This window comes from Papaver somniferum, chromosome 5 (genome assembly GCF_003573695.1).
Source record: "Papaver somniferum cultivar HN1 chromosome 5, ASM357369v1, whole genome shotgun sequence".
Classification (NCBI taxonomy): domain Eukaryota; kingdom Viridiplantae; phylum Streptophyta; class Magnoliopsida; order Ranunculales; family Papaveraceae; genus Papaver; species Papaver somniferum.
Genome location: NC_039362.1, coordinates 78,060,999 through 78,082,409, shown reverse-complemented (window position 1 = coordinate 78,082,409; position 21,411 = coordinate 78,060,999). Strand labels below are relative to the sequence as shown.

The 21,411-nt window shown below is 37.6% G+C and overlaps 1 long non-coding RNA gene across 1 annotated transcript; it reads left to right on the top strand.

The window, feature by feature from the left end:
* The first annotated feature begins 683 nt into the window (after positions 1-683).
* On the top strand, positions 684-15,172 carry LOC113281980. The gene is made up of 8 exons (XR_003326465.1): positions 684-1,741; positions 8,561-8,859; positions 8,995-9,052; positions 9,366-9,431; positions 9,620-9,706; positions 14,107-14,151; positions 14,284-14,473; positions 14,646-15,172. It is a non-coding gene; the product is annotated as an uncharacterized LOC113281980 (long non-coding RNA).
* The last annotated feature ends 6,239 nt before the right edge of the window (positions 15,173-21,411 follow it).

Here is a 21,411-nt window from a genome sequence, read left to right as displayed (position 1 = left end):
CCAAAATCAAACTCTGAGATAAGCAACTACGGGTAGGTGTTGTTCCTACTCCAATTTAGAACAAAGAGTGGCAAGGCATCGCCTTTCTTCTTAATTCTGTGTTGCACGTCTTTATTTTATAAGAATTTGAAATTTTCACTGTTAATGTTTTATACTTTTGTTATAAGGAGGGGAGGTTTAGATCAAGGGGGTGAAAAACTCGTACTTTACTTAACTCACCTAGTGCGGCATGTTTAACATTTTCCTAGGAGCCAGACAAAGCTGCCCTTGCCCGAAACGTCGTTTTCAAAACAAAATATTAACCCTCTTTCTTTACTTCTTAACCGTGAAGAAAACTCATCTACCCTAATTCATCTGACGTAAAACCATCAAGACTTCATCACTGGAATTATATCTTCGAAAAAGGTACGACAACAATGATGGGAGAATATCTAGACTATTAGGAACCAAATTTTAACACCAACCAGGAAGTCAAATGAAACATTTGTGAATCCCTCTCTTCAAATGTGCAAGTGTTTACTGGAAGCGATATACTTTAGGTACCCTAGTAACTGCATCATGATTTCTTGTTTTTTTACAACAACAACAACAAAAAAGAAAAAAACAGACCTTGGTTCGATCATATCAATCGAGGAGAAACACAACATTCTCGTTTATAATACGGAACGTGAAGACCATATTTTCAAGCATGTAGGTTATGGTGAAACACAATGTTTCACTACCAAGAACAAATGGATTCGTAGACAAACGCTTACCAAGCCAACATTTAGCAGCTGGCACTACCAAGAACAACCAAAAGCCCATGCCATATTCATATCCTAATTTATTAAAATAAAATGGAAACAAGTCTTCATTTGAAATAATAAAAAACTCTAAATTCGTATAAATTTCAAAAATTTCAACCAAGTTTCAGAATAATTCTGACCGAATCACCCGATATTCAACCAAAAAATCCGGACGATTCTGGCCAATTCTGACCAAATTCCGTCTCGGCGGAATTAACCTTGAGAGCCCAAAACAGAATAATAACCCGATTTGTACTTCTTATCCCGAGCGTGCATATGTTTTCTAAAACTTCAAGAGTTATGGAGTCGATGATTCCGTCACCGCATCCATCGTTATAATAGTGATAGACATGGAGAGCTGCTTCTAATTTGTCGTCGAAGTTGTCATTGTCGTCTGCTAGTGGATTATAGCTATCCATATATCCCTCTTTGTTCAAAATCTTTTTCACCTCGTTCATACCTTTTATTGTATCACCTCTTTTGCTTCCTATCAATCCCTCCAACTCCCAGTATTTTGCCGAACGATAATCCACCTCTTCCATAATCGATCCCGAGTCTGCTGCTGACATATCTCGCCTTCTTCTAGAAACCTTCCGACGGAGATCTGTTATCTTTTGGTGATCTGCTGAGTTTAAACTTTCTCTAGTTAAGGTTCCAAACCTAGCTTACATCTCTTTTATAGGCATACGAAAAACAATAATAGGAAAGTATGTTGATCTTTGATCTCCACCATCCATTGAGGTCTCAAGATAAAGGACACGGTGGTTATGACGCAACCTTCACCTTCCCCTGAACCTACTTTCCCAAGTGCAGTGAGGCTTGGTCTGTTCCAGCCGTTTTTGTTTATTGCCGTCGTGTAGCCGCTGGGTGCGGTATCTTTTGTCGCTGAGGCATTATTTACATCAACGAAACTTCACATTTAAATCAAACTCGGATTTGTTTCTTCAGCTATCAAGGTTAGTCAACTCTAGATTACAATCTAATTCATTAAAATTTGTGAATTTCAGTCACCAGTTTTCTACTCTTATTTGACCAAAAATTTGAATTTTGCTTCCCAAATTCAGTTAGGATTGCTTTAAATTCTTATAAAATGAGATGAAATATTGGAGAATGTCTGTTTTTCATAGGCTTAGTTGTTGTTCTCGTCGTCGTTGTCTGTTTTATACATAAATAAGCTTTCTATGTACCCATTATATATCCTGGCTTGATTAGGGTATACCCAAACTAATTAGGGTATACCCAATAAGACAAAATCTGGTTATTTTGAAATAAAACCAAGCCATCCCATAACCTTGTATTTTCTAAATGGCTAATATGTCCTTGTTTAATTAACACTAAAATTCTGGTTAGATTAATTAACTGAGTTTAGATTGATTGAATAGATTAAAACTTAGGAATTGAAGTTATGAAATTTTGTTTTTGATTGAACTTTTGTGGGATGATTTTTTATGAGAATTTTTTTTTTTTTGAGAATATCTCTTGCAACGAAAATGAAGTACACAATCGAAACACTTTTAAAAGATGATTGCAAATCTGTGGTATGAAATCATACTCAAAATCAAAGAAGAAATCCACACTTTCAGTTCTGAAAGTATTAAAGGTCGGCAGGGTCGACTAATGAAGATCATGCCGACCACTCGACGCCCGAAAGGTATACGGTTGAAGAAGGTGCCGGTTTTCTACGGCCGGCAGGGTATACGAATGAATAAGATGCCGACTGTAATATTTTTGACACACATGAGACTGTTATAAATGCGCAGGTAGTCGGCATGGTATTGATTTATTACCTTGCCGGTTTCCTTGTAGTCGGCATTTATTAACTTTCTTACCCTGCCGGCCAGCGTTTAGTCGGCATGGTTGTAATATTATAACCTTGCCGACTTTGGTTATCCCCCAAAAAAGACTGAATTCTAATAGATGCAATTCACTTTATTCATTCAATTTTGGTTACTACATTTATTGAAACATAAAACCTAATCCTTGTCGACGGAAAAACGAATGCACTTAGCATGTGCATCAAGCCTTTGAACCCCTAGGCGACCCTAGTGGACGAGTTATAGTCTCGTGAGGGCTTACATAGAGGTATACCCACAAAACCTACACTAAAACTTCTAAAGCCATCAATCTTCCTCCGACGAAGACGATACAACATCCAAGTAGTCCGGGTTATCCTCCGGGATTCTTTCGGCCAAGAAGTGATAGCTTGCATCGAACGCGAATGCTTCCCCCTTTTCCTCCGAGTAGCGCGCTTTCACGACTTCGTGCTACAAAAACAAACTTACATTTGTTAGTGGGGTTTCATTGGAAGATAAAACAACATGGGTTACGTAAAAAAAAACCACAAAATTACTCACAAGTTGCGCAATGGACAAGGTGAAGGGCCGAGTGTTAAAAATCCGAGGTTGGAGAGCTAAAAAAGCAAGTATCGCATTTTTGATGACAAGGTGCCTATCATGAATTTGTTGAACACTTCTTGCATTAGGATTCCCACACTCTTGGCTAAATTTTTTGTGTACCCTAGCCCAAAAGGTTGTGGAATCCACCATTTCGGAGGGTTGACGTCTAAGTCATTTTTCCGCATACCAAGCTTTGGTGATTGCCAAATCTTCATTAGAATCAAATGAAGCCATTGTTATATGTATGTAGAGAGCTATTGGGTGAGTTAGATGGAGTGTATGATGATACGAGCTTTGGAGAGTATATGCAAATAGTTGTGTGTTGTTTTGTGGATATAAGTAGTGTATTTATAGGATGGTGCCCAAATTTGGCCGTTATAGTGTATAAGTACAAGTCAATCAATGTAATTGTACTTGCAAAATATTTGAAATTTAAATCCGCTGGCACTGTTTTATTTCCCCATTATGCCGACAAAGTCAGGCCGGTAGGGTCTGAAATTTGTTACCATGGCGACCTGATGATGATTTTAGGCATCAGGAGACCAGTTTCTTTTGTGTATCCGCCGGAACTGTATTTGGTTATTAGCATGCCGGCTTTGATATGGCCGGCAGGTTAGGAAATTATAACCATGCCGACCTTTGATGATTTTAGGCATCAGGAGAAGGTTTTTCTTCTGTGTATCCACCGGAACCGTATTGGGTCATTAGCATGCCGGCTAGGATTCGGCCGGCAAGGTAAGAATTTTGTTACCATGCCGACCTTATATGATTTTAGGCATCAGGAGAAAGTTTTTTTTGCCACAGATAGCCGGCATGGTCGATAACATATTACCTTGCCGGCGAGTAAACAACCGACTAGGTAGGAATCGTATTACCTTGCCGATCCTGGTAACTACACAATTTCCGTTGTCAGAGTCGGCATTCTGACAATTCACAACCTTGCCGACCCTGGAACAGTCGGCAATGTAACTTAAACAAAGCATGCCGGCATAAGTATTGAAACTTTATATAGCTAAACAAACCATTCATTCAACAACTATAAATCCAACACTTTTTGTCCAAAATACGAAAACATGTCCCATAAACCTTAAAAAAACATTTGTCCACACCATTAACTTAAACATTTTTCCACCACAACATAAAGAAATAAACTAGGAAAGCATTCATTCACCACGACCACGACCACGACCCCGACCCCGTTTAGGAACACTACCACTGCTGCTACCTTCACCACCACGACCGCTACAAGCCCTCTTTTTGTCAGCATTCAACTTGGCTTGTGCTTCCCTTTCTTCCATATTTACTTGAGCCTCAAGTTGCTTGAATAATTCATGGGCATCCTCATTGTCAACATTGCAAGCATAGTCAATGTGCTTGCTTTTCTCTTCAATCGACAAAGGCTCTCCTCTGTCTTTCGCGCAGCACAATACCTTCACAAAGGTCTTCAATTGGTCCTTCTATTTTCAATTAAACAACAAACAATTAATAGAATGATTTGATAATATAATCTTAAAATAGTAAGAGCAACTCTAAAATACTTACAAAGAACTTAAGACTTATTGTTGGGTCTTTAGATGCCATCCTCCTCTTACGAGCCAATTCTTCAGCAGTCATTTCCCTAATCACAGTAGGACGAGCCCAACCCAAGTACCACGCCATGTATTTCTCACTGGCTTCACAACCGGTGGTCACCTCGTCCAAAAAACTCACATCGAATTTACGACCACGTCTGTCGTCCCAATGTTATTGAACTGGCGCTGGATCGTAAGAGACGTTAATAGTTTTTTGGGACGTGGTGCATTCAGCCATTTTCACAGTAAAGAACGACTTTTCTTCATCGAAATGAGGTTCTTCTTGGACGCAACCCAATTGTCGCATTACCCGATGTGGATCGTACATTGAATATCCATCATACATAGTCATCAAGGGTCCATAGTATAATGCAACTTCATCTCTCCTTTGGATTAAACCTTGATTTCTAGCATCTCGATACAGATCAAATAACACATCATCCGCAGTCAATTTGTCGATGGCGACTCGGAGTTTGATAAGATTTTGCGTCATGTCCTTATCCTGAGTACCCTTAAAACTGTACCTTTTCGCTCTTGGCTTATGAACCGCAACATTCGCATCCACTTTGACGTAGGAGTTGGCTTTGAACAAGGAAGGGAAGTTCTCATATATCCAAACCTATGCAAAAAAAAAGTTTAGTAAGAATATTATCTTACGAGAATTTTGCAAATATAAATGATTTAGACAATAAAATTACCTGGAAGAGACATGTGTTTCCGTTAACTTGCGTACTGAGTGCCTTAGAACATTTTGTCAACTCATTGTTCAAGAAGGCGACCACCGCAGTACCCCAAGAATACTCACACATCTTATCTAAGGGATCCAATAGTTGCAAGTAATTTGCCTCGACCAAGCTTCCAGAACGGTCGGGGAAGATACATTTGCCCAGGACGTATAGCAAATAAGCTGACGCTGTAGCATTGATTCGCACCGGGTTCACCCTTCCTTCCTTATCAAAGATTTTATTTGTCTCCCATAATTTGTCCCTCAACTTCTTCAGATTAAACTTCTTGCTTAGACGACCATCCTTCATCTCAAGAACAGACTCCGTATCAATCTGATTCCAACCGAACAATTTCTGGCTCAATGCGTAAATATCCTTGAAAGGAAACTTATTATTGAATCCCTCAGTGACTGCTTTTCCACCAACCTCGAGGCCTAGAATTTGTTGAGCATCATCGGGAGTTATCGCCATATCACCGAATGGGAATAACATTGTATCAGTCTCTCCGTATAACCTCTCACAGAATGCAGATACGGTAACTTTATCATGCTCAATATTCGAACTCTCCACCGCAGGCCACAACCTGTAGTTCTTGACAATCACTTTCACCTCCTCACATTCCTTGTCAAGATCCCAAGTACTAGTCACTGAACACGAAGCTTGGCGTCTCATGAGACGGACGACATGCCTGTGATCCTAAATACCAAAAAAAACAAAATGAAAAGAAATACAAACACTTGACGCAAATTTAAGATAGTTACACACTTGAATAAAGAACAAAGACGGATTGAGATTACTTACGATAGTATTATGGATCGTACATGCCCAAGAGTCTTTGTATCTAAAAAGAACTTCTCCACCATCTCTTGGGGTCCCCCTTGGACGCTCACCTTTTTCAGTGTAATCATCAAGTGAGGGGGAGGCATGTGGGAATCATTTGGTTTAGTGATCACCCTCTTCTTCTTTCCGGTTTCACTTGAAGTTGAAGCTTCGGTTTGTTGAATAATAGCTAGAGTTTGTTCTCCGGTTCCATCACCTTCTTCTTCTTCTTCTGCCTCTTCAACAATTTCATCCTCCATATCCTTATATTTATCTCCATCATCATAATCATCATCATCATCATCATCATCATCATTACCTCCTCCAACATTAGGCATTTTTCATCACCCTCATCATCATCATTGTTACCTCCTCCAGCAGCCGGTGTGCTTTCATCAACATCATCATCATCACCTCTTCTACCAGATGGAATTTATTGGTCTTCATCCGGAGTAGCGTCTGAATCACTGGGTTCCGATGGTGGTTGAGAATCATTCGGTACACGGATCTTGAGCGTTCCCGGCACAACATATGCCCGTCGATGTGTTGAAGTCAAGAGTTTATCACCAACACGAGGAGGTCTTGAAGGAGGACTAAGAGCTTTCATAGCTTTCTTCTTTTCCTTTTCCAACCTGAACAAGAACAATTAAGGGAAAAAAATTACAGGTCGACAGGGTCGACATATATAACCTATCCGGCGGAACAATGGTCGGAAGGGTCTATATATAAATTACATGCCGGCTAAAGAGAAGCCGGCAGGGTAGTATTCATATAGTCTGCCGGCCAGTAACAAATATACTACACAGGAGATACAAAGATTTTCCACATTACAGGTCGGCAAGGTACATTACCCATACATTGCCGGCCAACAAACAGCCGGCGTGGTTGTATCCAAACACCGTCCCGGTTTTTAAAAATTCAAGGCATCAGGAACCAATAGTTCCGAAACAAGTTATAACATGTCGGCAGGGTAAAAAATAATAACATGCCGGCTTCATTAAACAAAGACTGCCGCCGGCAAGGTTGCAGGTTGAATAACCTGCCGACCCTGTGGAAGCAGTTACAGATATTAAACAGCCGGCAAGATACCTAAGAGCTTGCCGGCCAAACCCTAACTATGAAAAGCCGGCAAGGTCGATAACATAATACCTTGCCAGCTTCGCAACTGCCAATTCACAATTTCGATTTTTCTAACCTAATTTAACATGCAAACATGAAATCGAAGTATTAGAGTGAGTTTAAGTAAGCCCTTACTTTCTTAAGCGCACAATTTCTTGTGTTTCAGCGGCTGCAAATTCTCCTTCTTCGACAATTCTTTTCTTCACTTTCTTTTGAACCAAACTTGCAATTCCAGGGTTATACTCATTGGGTTTTCGATTAGCGCCTTTCATACGAGTTTCCTTCCGCCGTGGTGGATCTATTGATGAAGATTAATCGGAGTTTTCGAATCGACGATTTCAATGAATTAATCGACGAGTTTTGACGGTGGTGGAGGTGATGGAGCCGGTGTGGTTGTGGAGGAGAAGAAGAAGAGAAGAAGAAGATGAAATAAAAAGATTAAAACTGATTTAGGGTAATAGGTTTTTAAAGGGTAAGGGTAGTTTTGTAACTTACTCATTAGGACTCTCCCTAAAATCCTTAAAATGAGTCCCTTTAAAATTGAGTATACATCAATTAATCTGGGTATACCCCAATCTCGCCAGGTTATATATCTATATATATTTTTTCAAATTTGTGAGCTTCAGTTATTTGTTTATTTTCCTATGAGAAAAAACATGTAAATTTGCATTCTCAACTTATTCTCATACTTAAATTTGTACAAGAGATGAAAGATTCGTCTATCGGGTTATGACATATGCTGTGCATCATATGCATATTTAATGGTGACAGACTGAGGATTGGCGATTATATGTATGTTTATCATAGAGAGTGATTGAGGTAAGTGGTTATCGTTAAAGAGTGATAGAGAAAAGTATTTTATGCAAAAGAGTCAATTTAAAATTCAGTATGTACTTTAATCAGAGATGTTGGTCTGATGTTTTAGCAGTTGCAGTCAATCTATAATATCATCGATACAGTACACGATGTTTGGTTTGCAATGTGTAGGTTGTTTCTTCTTATGCATAAAGTTATTGCTTACTTCTGTTGCTGAAGAATTACAATTTGGGGGGTGTTAGTTACTACTTACTAATGCACAATGGATACTGGTTTAGTCTGTTTAGTTTATGTGCTTTTCGCTTTTTAATTTTAATGCATCTGAGCAGGTACTCATTAGTCATAACTTGCCAATTCGACGTGGGTCTAAGTCTAATTCTCCTACAAAGCGTCAAGGGTCTTCTGGAAGGAGTCCACCTTGAAGAGAAAGACGAAAGAGCTCTCCAAAAAGAAGGTATCCTTTTAGGACCAATTCTTCACACAAAACTGAATTAGCTGTCGGAGAAAAAGAGAAATTCTCCAGGAGTGGTAGGTCTCCTGCAGATGAGAGAAAGAGTTATCCAAGAGCTAGGTCTCCTGCTGGTCGAGCAGGTGAAAGAGAACTCGAAGACAGGTGGTATGGTACCAGGTAACTTGATTAGAGAAGTGTGATCTTGACTGTCCTTAAGAAAGGATTTTTTAATTGGGCCAATCTTACGTTAACGGATTACCTTGCATAAAATAATTATCATATCTTCTTACTTAAAATAATATACTTGAGCAGGGATGGGAATGATGATTTAGTCGTGAAGATGAAGGCCGTTGAAGAAGCCTTGGAAGAGGTAATACTTTCTTCATGCATTATATGCCAATTTGCGGTGTCTGACGTATTACCTTGCGTTTTGTGACAAGTATGACTTTTCTTGTTAATGAAAATATGCAATTAATCTAGACCATTGATCCATTGTTAATTTTAGTGATTGGCTAGATTCTTTCTGAAAGTTATTGAGTACTGTTTACCGATATACTGTAATGAATTAGTTTAAGGAAAATAATTTCGAGGCTTGATGAGTTCATTTAAGTTTAGATTTCTGGAAAATAATTTTAGTAATGCTTTTAATTTATTGTGATTTTCCATATTTTTTTGGATTACAGGAAAACTTTCATTTATGCAATCTGGGAAGCACGCTGCAATTCTTAAAAAGGCCAAGCAATTTATCAGTTAGTGCCTCTTTTCTGTTTTTACAATAGTGTTGCGAATAAAATCCCCTGCTAAATAGCATGCAAAATGTCTATTCTTATTTGAAAACGTTGTTTGCTCTTGAGGTCACAAAAATAATGTGACCATTGATATCCATCCGAGATTCAAGTGTGTTACTTATTCAATTTTTTTATTTGTTATGTTGCAGCGGAGACACGGTGCTTTGATGATGGTCTTGAACCATATATGAGTTGGAGGCTTGAGACCATAGAGGACGATAATTTGCTTAAGCATGGTAAAACATTCTACAAAGAAATTACTTTTGCTTAAACATAATTACTACTATATGCTGATACTTTATTGGATGCTTAGTATTATAAACTCTACAGCTAGATAGACTACAGACCAGAAGTAATAGCACATAAATACTTACTTGAGATTGATTTAATGATATAGTGATAAGTAGAAAGAATTAATTTGATGCCAACTAGGTTCTGTTTCTGCTTCCAGCATCCAGCAGTCTTCCACTTCTATGATTCTATCTCCTCATGCCTTAGCTAATGGAGACATTTTAAAAAAAAATAAGAGGCTATGAGGTAAACTAACTTTACACCATGACATGACATGTGGTCTTCAGCTTGCCATCATAAGTTAAAGACCAGCACTGAAACAAAAGATATGTACTTGTAGACCACTTATATGGTTCATAGTGGTACTATAGCCGTATGCACCCTTAAACGATAACAGAACTTTAGCACATGATCTTTAAACCTTTGTCTCACTCTCACTATTATGGTTTAATTAAAACAAAACAGGCTTGATGCTAAACTGAAATTAACAATATGACATATCACAACCTAATCTAGTAATCTGTCGTATATTTTTTTTAGCGTTTTTCAATATGATCCTATTAGGAAATAATGGAAAGACTATATTTAGGAGAGTTGTGTGAGTTATATTAGGAATAGAATATCTTGAGAACCAAGTCTTGTGCCTTGAGAGCCAAGTCTTGTGATTGTATAAATAGCTAGAGAATTAATGAGAAAGATACATCGAATTATTATCAATGTAGTCTTTTATGCTTCCACGTTTATGCTCTCCTCTCTCTTGCTCGATCCTTAACATGGTATCAGAGCGAGGTGAGAGGGAGAGAGGAGAAGAATAAAGAGTTAGAGAAGTTCTATTGTTTTTCGTTTTAGGGTAAAAAAAAAAAAAAGTTGCTGCCTTTTGTAGTTGAGTTTTTTCCTGAACGAGAAGGCTGCAAAAGAAGACTTGTTAAAGTCGTGTTGGTGTACGTAATTGAGCCGAAGAGATGCATCTCAGATGGTGAAACAGGGACCGAAAATAGCTTGAAGATACAACAAGTTATGAAGGGGCGATGCTGGCTGCTGTTATTTGAAGATTAATTGGACAAAAGTTTGGTCCGAGAAAAAAAAAAACGTGAAGTTTCAACTGAGAAGAACTCCAACGAGATGGTGAGTTGTTGCGAAGGATTGATTAAGGGCTTGTGAGAGAGAAAAAAAAAAAAAAGTGCTAAGCTGTATAGTCATGCAATATTGAGCAGGAAAGATATGATGGCTTGTTGCTGCCATTGTCGTAAGAACAGAGATGAGTAGCTTTAGCCGAGAAAACAGAGTTTGGAAGGTGTTGATATGGATTAGGAAACAGCAAGAAGACGGTATTGCTGTGATGATAAGAAGAAGATGTTGGAGCTCGAGAAGTCGTGGTGATAACGAGGGTTCTATAGAAGAAAGACCTATGTTGCTGCTCCAAGACCTGGTGCAAGCTTTATCCGTGTGAGTCTACACGGAGGGACGAAACGAGAGTTTCAAAAGAAAAAAAAAAGTTAGGGTTCTGACGTGAATCGAAGTTAATAAGGAAACATGGGTTGATTGAACTATTTTTAGAAGTCAACATAAAAAGGAAGTTCGGTACGTGAGATTCAAACTCGTGAAAGAGCTTGGCAGTGGCGATGATGATCTGCTGCTATAGTTGATAGATGAGGATGGAAGAAGAAGCATGGTCGGAGACAGAGATGGTTGGCAGTAGAACAGGGAGAAAGAGTTGCTTCCAATGTTATCTCCATTAACGGCAGTTCATGGTAACAATCTCTGTGATGAGATGATGGCCTGGAAGAAGATGGGATCGAGATGTGAAAAAAAGAAGAAGATGGAGCTCGAGTTAGGTGCTGTTGTGTATGGAGTCATGGTGCAGGTGATGTTATACCGGTGATGGTTATAGACTGATGAAGAGAATTCATCAAAGAGAATCGTGTTAAGTTTGATGATAAGAAGAAGGCGTAACTCTTGGTCTTATTCTGCTGCTGAAGACTACGTTGCCTATCAAACCATGTATGGAGTCTGGCATAAAGATGAGAAGAGATTCACAGTTTCTCGAAAGCTTGAGATAAACAAGGAAGTTTTCAGAGTTTCGTAATTACAGAACAGGGAGATACCGATGTCATGTATGCTATGGTTACAGTGGTTTGTTGCCTAGGGTTATGACTTACGTTCGAAGCCAAGATGGATGGTCGTAAAGTTCAGGCTCAAGGATGTTTCAGAAGTTGGTCCGGGGGTTGATTTAGAAGCTGCCATGGTTGGTGAAACTGTTTGCCAAAGATTGGTAGAGAAGACAAGCGAAGAACTGATGCCATTCTGGCAGTTGTTGTTTTGGTAAAGTTTGGAGCAGGAAAGAAGATGGTGTCTGCCGTTGTGAAGTAACACATCAGTTGAGAAGATGTGCTCGTCGTTCAACCTGTGAAGCAACGGAGAAGATTGCAGTGGGTTAAAGATGGCTCTGTGTACGAGGTCTAAAAGATGGTGACGAACAATGGACGACAGAAATTGGCTTGTGATCAGAACTCGAGTTTATGATGAATTTCAGGTGAGTTTCACATAGAGAAAGCATCCAAGGAAGTGGTTGTCACTGCTGTTATTTGTGGGTCAGTTACAGATGAATGGTTACAATTGAAGAACGTTTCCGGAAGTTGAGATGAATAGGAAAGAAGACAGGTATGTCTTGGATTAGAATTTCGAAGCAAAGGTATTGCAGGTGATTTGAAGACGGGCTGAAAGCCTCAAAGGAAATAGATAAGTGCAGACAAGGTGTTTGTTTAAGTGCCTGAATGATTTGCAAACAGAAGTGTGACAATTATGTCACAGCGTTGCAAATCTGTTACGAAAAATGTGGCAAATCTGGATAGCGTGGCAAATTTGTAACATCAATATAATAAGAAGAAGTGAAGTGTGGTTGAAGAGTTTGTGGCAGAAACTTGGATATCCTACAAAGTGTGGCAGACTTTGTAAAGACGACAAGATTGTGAGAGAATCTTGAAGAACAAAGAAGTGTGAAGGTTTCGCAAAAATAGCGTGACTGGAATAAGAGAAGAAGAAACAACATTCATGTTGTGAAGAAAGAAAAAAAAAAGAGAGAAGAAAACAATCACCAAGAGGTGATGAGAAAAAGAACAACAATAATAGGTTGAAATCCTATGAGTTGTCGAGAGAGTACAAAAAGTATTCTATCGAAGAAACCAAGAAACCAAGAGTACAAGAAGTATTCTACGAAGGGAACCGAAATGTTCTAAAACTACGAAGATGGGACCGCAATGTCCTTAAACTACGAAGAGAGGACCGAAACGTCCTTAAACTACGAAGATGGAACCGAAATGTTCTAAAACTACGAAGATGGGACCGCAATGTCCTTAAACTTGCATTGGGACCGCAATGTCCTTAAACTATGAAGAGAGGACCGAAACGTCCTTAAACTACGAAGATGGAACCGAAATGTTCTAAAACTACGAAGATGGGACCGCAATGTCCTTAAACTTGCATTGGGACCGAAATGTCCTTAAACTACGAAGAGGACCGAAATGTCCTTAAACTACGAAGATGGGACCGTAATGTCCTTAAACTACGAAGGGGACCGAAACGTCCTTAAACTACGAAGAGGACCGAAATGTCCTAAAGACTACGAAGATGGGACCGTAATGTCCTTAAACTACGAAGGGGACCGAAATGTCCTTAAACTATGAAGGGGACCGAAACGTCCTTAAACTATGATCTGAAGATTTTTTTTCCGCAAAAGCGTTGGAAGAAAAAAAAAAAAAAAACCGAAGTTAAATTTCTTTGGTCCAAGATGGGCATTCGTGATCTACATGCTCCATCTTGAGGGAGGGTATTAGGAAATAATATAGGAAAGACTATATTTAGGAGAGTTGTGTGAGTTATATTAGGAATAGAATATCTTGAGAACCAAGTCTTGTGCCTTGAGAGCCAAGTCTTGTGATTGTATAAATAGCTAGAGAATTAATGAGAAAGATACATCGAATTATTATCAATGTAGTCTTTTATGCTTCCACGTTTATGCTCTCCTCTCTCTTGCTCGATCCTTAACAGATCCTTTCTGATTTTAGTTCAGCTTATTTTTGTTTATTTGTATTACTAAGTAAAAAATCTGATGGACAGATACCCTATACATTCATTCGGAAAAGCTGCTATCTTATTGGTGGGAAATGGTTTAATGATGTTGTCGATAAGGATTCTTACAATATACATGTTGTTATCGTATACCAGTAAAGTTCATATTCTGAACTTTTGTTTTTATTTCTCTTAACGGTAAGATTATGCAAAATCTGTTGATGTGTCCTCTATGACGCTTTCAGAGCATATAAATAGTTTGTTTATAAAATTTCAGGGAAGCAGTAAAAAAGGAACCTGGTGGCATGATAAAGCAACTAAGGTTAGACTTGTATAATCTACCATTCTTAAAATTTTGTTAGGGAAGATTTGGCATGGCTGTTAGCTGATTATTCTCGTCAATTGTTATAGATCTCAGTGCTAACTTTTTTTTCTTGTATTTCTAATTTTTCAGCCTTTACATGTGGAATTTTGGTTCCGACATCGGAACCTACATTAATGTTAGTGATTTAGAGAGCTATTATGCAAGAATAGATTTATAGTATTATATTAGGTTAGCGGTGACATCTGGGTAAACTCATTAGACCTGAATGCTACATTGAACTCATGGAAAAAGACAAAATCAAATTTGGCAAGGGCAGCAGGTATGCAGCTTTACAATCAAAATTACTAAATTATTTTTTTAGTAGGTTAGGCTGCTAATTACTTTATGTTTTACCTTCTTTTACTAATTCATTAATATATTTAAAGATTGTGATTATGATATCCACAAATTAGTTTAATATCTCTGTTCCTTCTTACTGTTGGTTTTTGCAGGCGAGAGTATTATTTGTTGCACGAGTACTCGAAACCGTCACCTCTTAATAATTTCATACGTGAGAGATCAATTGTATTTTGAACCACCTAGTCACTCATCAGAATAACGGAAAAGACAATGGGAGGAGATAAACAATATGGGTCAGAGCATAAATATTTAAGAGAAATTTCCTGTTTAGTCCAAAGATTCGATCCGGGATTAGTGTCTAGTCCAGCGGGATAGAACAATTATCCGCTAGTCCAAAAAGGTTTAAAATCCTAGAAAATTACTAGCCTACCCTCAACATTCATGCGTGGGTTAAAACTGTCTCTTCCCACTTCTTCTTCTTCTTCTTTCTTGAAGAAAAAACCGACTGCAACTCCTTCATCTGAAAAACGATTTCGGAAATCATTAATTATAGAAAAATCATCAGTTCCTGACCTAATCAATTACATAAATCATCAGTTCCTGACCTAATCAATTACATAAATCATCAGTTCCTGACCTAATCAATTACATAAATCATCAGTTCCTAACCTAATTTTTATTCATTCAATTAAAGAGAAAAAATGGTTAGAACTATCAAGCGGACAATTACAGAAGAAATTGTAGAAGAAACCCAGGTAAAAAGAAGAAGAAAAAATGTTGATGATTCACCAACACAATCCTCCCCTGCGGCTAAATCTCCGACAACAAGGAGTATGAGTAAAGTTGGTACTCCGTCACGAACAAATGTTCCTCAGGTAGAAGGTAAGCAAAAATCAGAAGAAAGTAAAGCCTAATTTTGTACTTCATATTGACATGCAATACTTAGAAAACTGTTGTTGAATTTCATATTGACATGCAATACATATCAATATGTAATGCTGATGAAAAACTGTAGATATGTAGTGATGTTCAACTAATATACTACATATGCTCAATAGAATCACTACATCTCTGTGTGTAGTGTTTGTTTTACATGTTTTCAATGGAATCACTAAATATTTGTATGTAGTGTCTGGTATACATGTTTTCATATGTTGTATATGTAACTTGAGACAACATATTGACATGCAATGTGTGATTCATATGTTTTTTGTTCAATAGAAACACAACATCTCTGTGAGTCATATGTTTTACATGTTTTTCATCTGTTGTGTATGTAATTTGACACAACATATTGACATGCAGTGTGTGATTCATATGTTTTATATCTGTACTACATATCAATATGTTGTCTTCAATTTGTAGTTATTGATATGTAATGATAGCATCTCAAATTGATATGTGTGCTACATATTATTATCTGCCTGTAATATGTAATGTGTACAAAACTTTTGGTTTACAAAAACAGCAAAAACCAAAGGAAAGAAAGCAGCTGCTTCTCCTGAAGCAAAAAGCAAAAGAAAAACAGCAGCGGAAACTACTAAAGCAAAAGGAAAAACAGCGACAACGGCTGCTACTCCTTCACCAACAGCAAAGGGGGACAAAGCACTTGTCCTGAGAGCTGCTACTCCTTCTCCAAAAGGAAAGGGAAAAGAAAAAAGGGGGAAAGCAAAAGCGCTCCTGAAAGAAGGTTTGTAATGTTAAAACTGAAGATAATTCTTAATAACGAGGGGGCGATGCCCCCTCGACCCCCGTAAATTGTGGTTCATATGTAGTTATCAGTATGTAGTTATAAAATTACCAGTATGTTGTGGTATTTGATATGTAGTTGTTTCATGTTCATGGTAGATACATTAACTACATATTTGATATGGTGTAGGGGAAGAGAAGGGGAAGAAAGCAGTTGCCTTGAGAGCTGCTACTCATTCACCAAAAACAAAAGGGGGGAAAGCAAATGTAGAAGGTATGTAGTACAACTACATATAAGAACAAAGCGTATGAATAATATGTATCCTTAATAACATGTGTTTATGAGTATGTAATGATGCATTGTTGTGCTTGTTTTTGGTATTAAGTATTTTCTGAAGACTTGGTAGATATTACAACTACATATTGATGATGTAACTACATATTTGATATACCATATTGATATGTATTGTATTAGTTTTTGGTTCTTGTTATTGTGTAGGTGCTAATAAGCGTAAGAAAGGAGCTGGAAAACCACGAAGTTTATACCGTGGCGGTTTCAGGGTCTTGTGGGGGCTTGCGAAGACTATTAGGACCACTAAGAAGGCTATTGCGAAGTCCACTGAAAACCTTGAGTTGAGTGAGTTGCAGCTGAAGATGATTTCTGAAGCATCATTCGGTAACCTGTTCCTAATGTTCTGGTACACAAGATTTGAGTTGGAACATTGGTTGAAGATTGAAGATGCAATGACGAAAATGTTACGCTGTTACGTTAGGGGTCAAGATCCAAACAAGCTTAGATTTGTCTTTAAAAGGCATGGCCAACCGAATGAGCTAGTATCCACACCAGAAGAAATGGCACTTATTTATGGGATGCCGAGAATTCCAAATAGGGAATATCTTGATTATAGGCTTACAAGTCAATAAAAAAAGTGGATGGCGTGAAACAGAATTTTTCAAAAGGACTTTTCCTACTGATATGAAAGCTGGTGATAAAGTGACTAGGCCAATGATTGTGAAGGCAATCTTGAATATCCTTAAAAAAACACCAATTAATCTGAAAAAGAAGAAGTCTGATGAAGAGTCTCTGCAAAGCGTGGGTGATCAATCAAATGAAGATTCTGAAGAAGACGAGGAAGACGAGGAAGATGCCGAAGATCTTGTTAGGCTTATCTGCTTGTATATGTGCACTTCATTATTTCGCTACAAGTGATGCAAACGCTTTGACTGAAAAATATATTGGTTTCGTTCTTGATCTTGAGAAGGCTAAGAATATTTCATGGCCTGACCTCATCCATTCTCATTTAGAGAAAGAGCTGAATGAAAACGTGGAATCCGTAGAACGCACAAATGGTTGTGCTATTTATTTGTTGGTAAGAATCTATTTATTTTTGTTATTCTACTTCAAAATGTTTTTGTTTTATGTGTTTTCTACATATTGATAGTATATCTAATACTGCATATCAATATTTTGCAGCCATGGTTTGCGGAGCATACCCATTTGGTGGCGCCCGAGGATATAGTGACAGAACCTGCAGGAATGTATGTGCCAAGAGTGGCTAGGTGGAATCATACAAAGATATGTGCTGAGTTCCTAAAGGATATTGATCTTTTGAGTATCAGGTAAACTTGCCGTACATATTTTGTCATAATAAAAATATATTGATAAGTACACGTAGTTCGACATATTGATATGTAATAATTAGCATATCAATATGTAGTAGTTATTAGCATATCAATATGCTACTACATATTAGCATATCAATATGTATTAGTTATTAGCATATCAATTTGTGGTGATACATATTGATATGTAGTTATTAGCATATCAATATGTAGTTCTCCCTGTGTATCTAATAGAGAAAGAACTACGACATGTTTTTTTTTTGGTAATATCTAATATGTAGTTGCTTCTTTACATTTATTTGATTTGTACCAGTTCCATGTTGATTTCAAAGATGAGATAACACACGAAGAAAGACAAATCCTTAATCGTATTTCAAGAAGGATTCAACAGGAAGCAAATGATGATGCTTTTTGTTTAGATGAGAATTCCGAATCGGAAGAAGAGGAAGAAGAGAAGAGAAGAGAAAGAGAAGAGACTCAGTATTGGGGGGAGAAGATTGGAAGATTAAATACGATGATTTGAGGAATACAATATCTTCCAAATGGAGTGAATTCAACACAATGCAGCAAGAGGGCGAACCGGTTGACGCTTCAAAGCTTGAGTTCATGTTGCATGATATTTACCGGAAAGCTTTCCCTTTGCAGAGAGAAGCCAGCCAGGAAGATTATGTTAGATTGGGATGTACACCTACTCCAAGAAACCCCAATGAAGAGTTGAATGTGGACCAAATAGTTGATAACGAAATGCAAGGTTCTCCGGAAGATCAAACAGATGCTAATGTCAACATTCCTGAAGTTGGTTTGTCAACACCGAAAGATCAAACTCATGTTAATGCCACCTCTGAGGTTGAATTGTCAACAACTTCAGTATTGAAGTTCCATGATGTTGAAGTTCCGCGTTCTGAGGTTAAAAATTGGGCTAAATCTAATTTGGAGGAAAAAGTCAAAGAGATACAAGAGAAAAAGGGAAAAGAAAACACACAGGTAAGTAGCATATTAATATCTATGTGACATATCAATATGTAGTGGTATCTACCATTACATATTGATATGTAACAGTACATTCTTGTATACCACTATCTATCTGTTACATATCAATATCTATCTGTTACTTATCAATATGTAGTGGTATCTACCATTACATATTGATATGTAACAGTACATTCTTGTAGTGGAACATATTTATATGTAACAGTACATTCTTGTGGTGGTATACATAGCAAAAACTCAAGCTAAGTAGGTTTTTGTTGACAGTTTCAATTGATTTTTGCAGGTTGATCAACTTGAAGTTAGGCAGGAAGCAGCAAAGGAGTTGCTTACAACTATGCTAGAAACGAAGTCTTCAGTTGTAGTTAATTCGCAGAAATTTCCAGAGTATAACGCCGGATTGGCGGCGGAAGAGTTTAATTTGCTGGATGTACCTTTGTTTACTATGATGTCGAGTTTGGAACACATTGAAAAGCTGTCTATGCCAGACTTTATAGAAATGGAAAACTCTGGCATTGGTGTTTATGTCGAAGAGTTTGCAGACCTCCTTCCAGATAACAACGATGGTCTTTTTGGTATTAACTTACGAGAACAATTTGATAATCTGTTTGGAAGAGATTTGCGGCCTTTACACATTCCACAAGAAACAACTGAGCAACAAGAACCCATTGAACCGAAAGATGCAGGTGAAGTTACAGGTAAGCAACAAGAATACATACCTACAACCAGTTCAAAAAGTCATTTGGAGGTTGCATCACAAGATCCTTTGGATGTTTCATCACAAGATGTTCTGGATGTTTCATCACAAGATGTTCTGGATGTCCCCTCGCAAGATGTTTTGGAGGTTCCATCACAGGTGAATGATATGTACTAAAAATCTCATTTTGTGTAGTTAATATTACACTACAAATCACTACATATTGATATGTATATCAGTATGGTAGCACTAGAAATCACTATACCATACAATCATATACCACTACATGCTTTCAAAAATGATTAGGTGATGTAACTATGTTTTATGCAATATAGATATTTACATATTTTTTTTATGTTGATTAAAAATGCAGGAACAGTTTAGCACAAGCCAGAAACAAAAAATGGTAAAAGTGAACAAAAAGCGTGCTACAAAGCCCGAAAAGCAGCAGGTAACAACACCCACCAGACCTGTTACTCGTTCCCATCCTGCAAAGAAGGTAGATGATATATATGAGAGTAGAAGTAAGTTCTCACCATCATATAAAGGACCGAAAACTGCAGCTGCAGAAGCACTACCACTAAACAAAAAGAGAAAGCTTAAGTTGCGCAAGTATTTCCGGAAACTGACTAAATCACCATTCTATAATGACATGAACGATGAACAAAAGAGTACTCTTTCCACATACATCAATAATGCAAAAAATCTTAGGTGAGTTCTCAATTGACACTTTTATATTGATATGTACTATTAGTTTGTGTATGTACTTTTGATATACATACATATTTGTATAAAAAATACTGAGAAAGACATATCAGTATGTACTGTTACACAAAGAATACTAACCTTTACGTCGTTTATTTTCTAGCTCAATTGCTTGGAGAGTGGGAGAAGGTGGTCTTTGTGTAAGTGGAACTACAGTTGATGACTTGGTGCAGAACGATTTATTAGAACAAGATCTTCTCAACTACGCACAATACAAGCTTAACACCAAATTTCAGAATGAGCAACCGATGCACGAAGTATACAGGAAATACTTGCCTGTGTTGCATCTGGATCCATCCGCTTGGGTTAGTTATTATCTTACACTGCATATTTACTACAACACATATTCAAAAATTAAAAAAGTATGTAGGGGTAGGTACACTACATATCAATATTGCATAAAACAAAATTAGATATAAACTATTTCAAGTACATCCATGTTTTCAGTACAATGTCGAGTTCCCGGATAACCTCAAAGGAGCAGCACATGATTCTGTTTACAAACCAATATTGGCGATGGATGAAAGTATCAAGAAGATTCTTGTACCAATGTGCCACCACAATCTTCATTGGACGCTACTTGAGTATGACTGCGAAAAAATGGTGTTCAACCACTACAATTCTTCTAAGGCTGAATGGGGAGGTATTTGTTATCTACACGCCTGCAAAATGGCAGATTACATGTACGTGCCTATCAACGTGTACTTGATGGAGAAGGACAAAGTAACAATGAAGAATGTAATAGTGAATGAATGTGAAGCACCTCAACAAGGGGGATCGCCAGACTGTCTACTGTTTGTGATGCATTTTATGAAGATGATGTCAAAAATAAAATATGTGGGAGTGCCTTTGGGAGATGATGAAGAAGTGCAAGCGAAGATTCGTAACAAAAGGGTCCCGTTAGCATGCAAATTGCTGAAAGCATCTCCACCGGAAATCAGTTGGCAGATGACATAAAAATAGTCTTACTTGCTAAAAGTAATCTGACAGTACATATCACTATTTAACTATTTTCTTTTCTTTCTATTCTTGGTTTCATTTCATGAGTTCAAGAATGTTCAAAAACATATATCTAATATGTAGTGATTTTTAATTTGAATTTGGGTTTAACTTTAATGTAGTGGTATTTCAATTGTGTTACTTAAACATGATTTTGT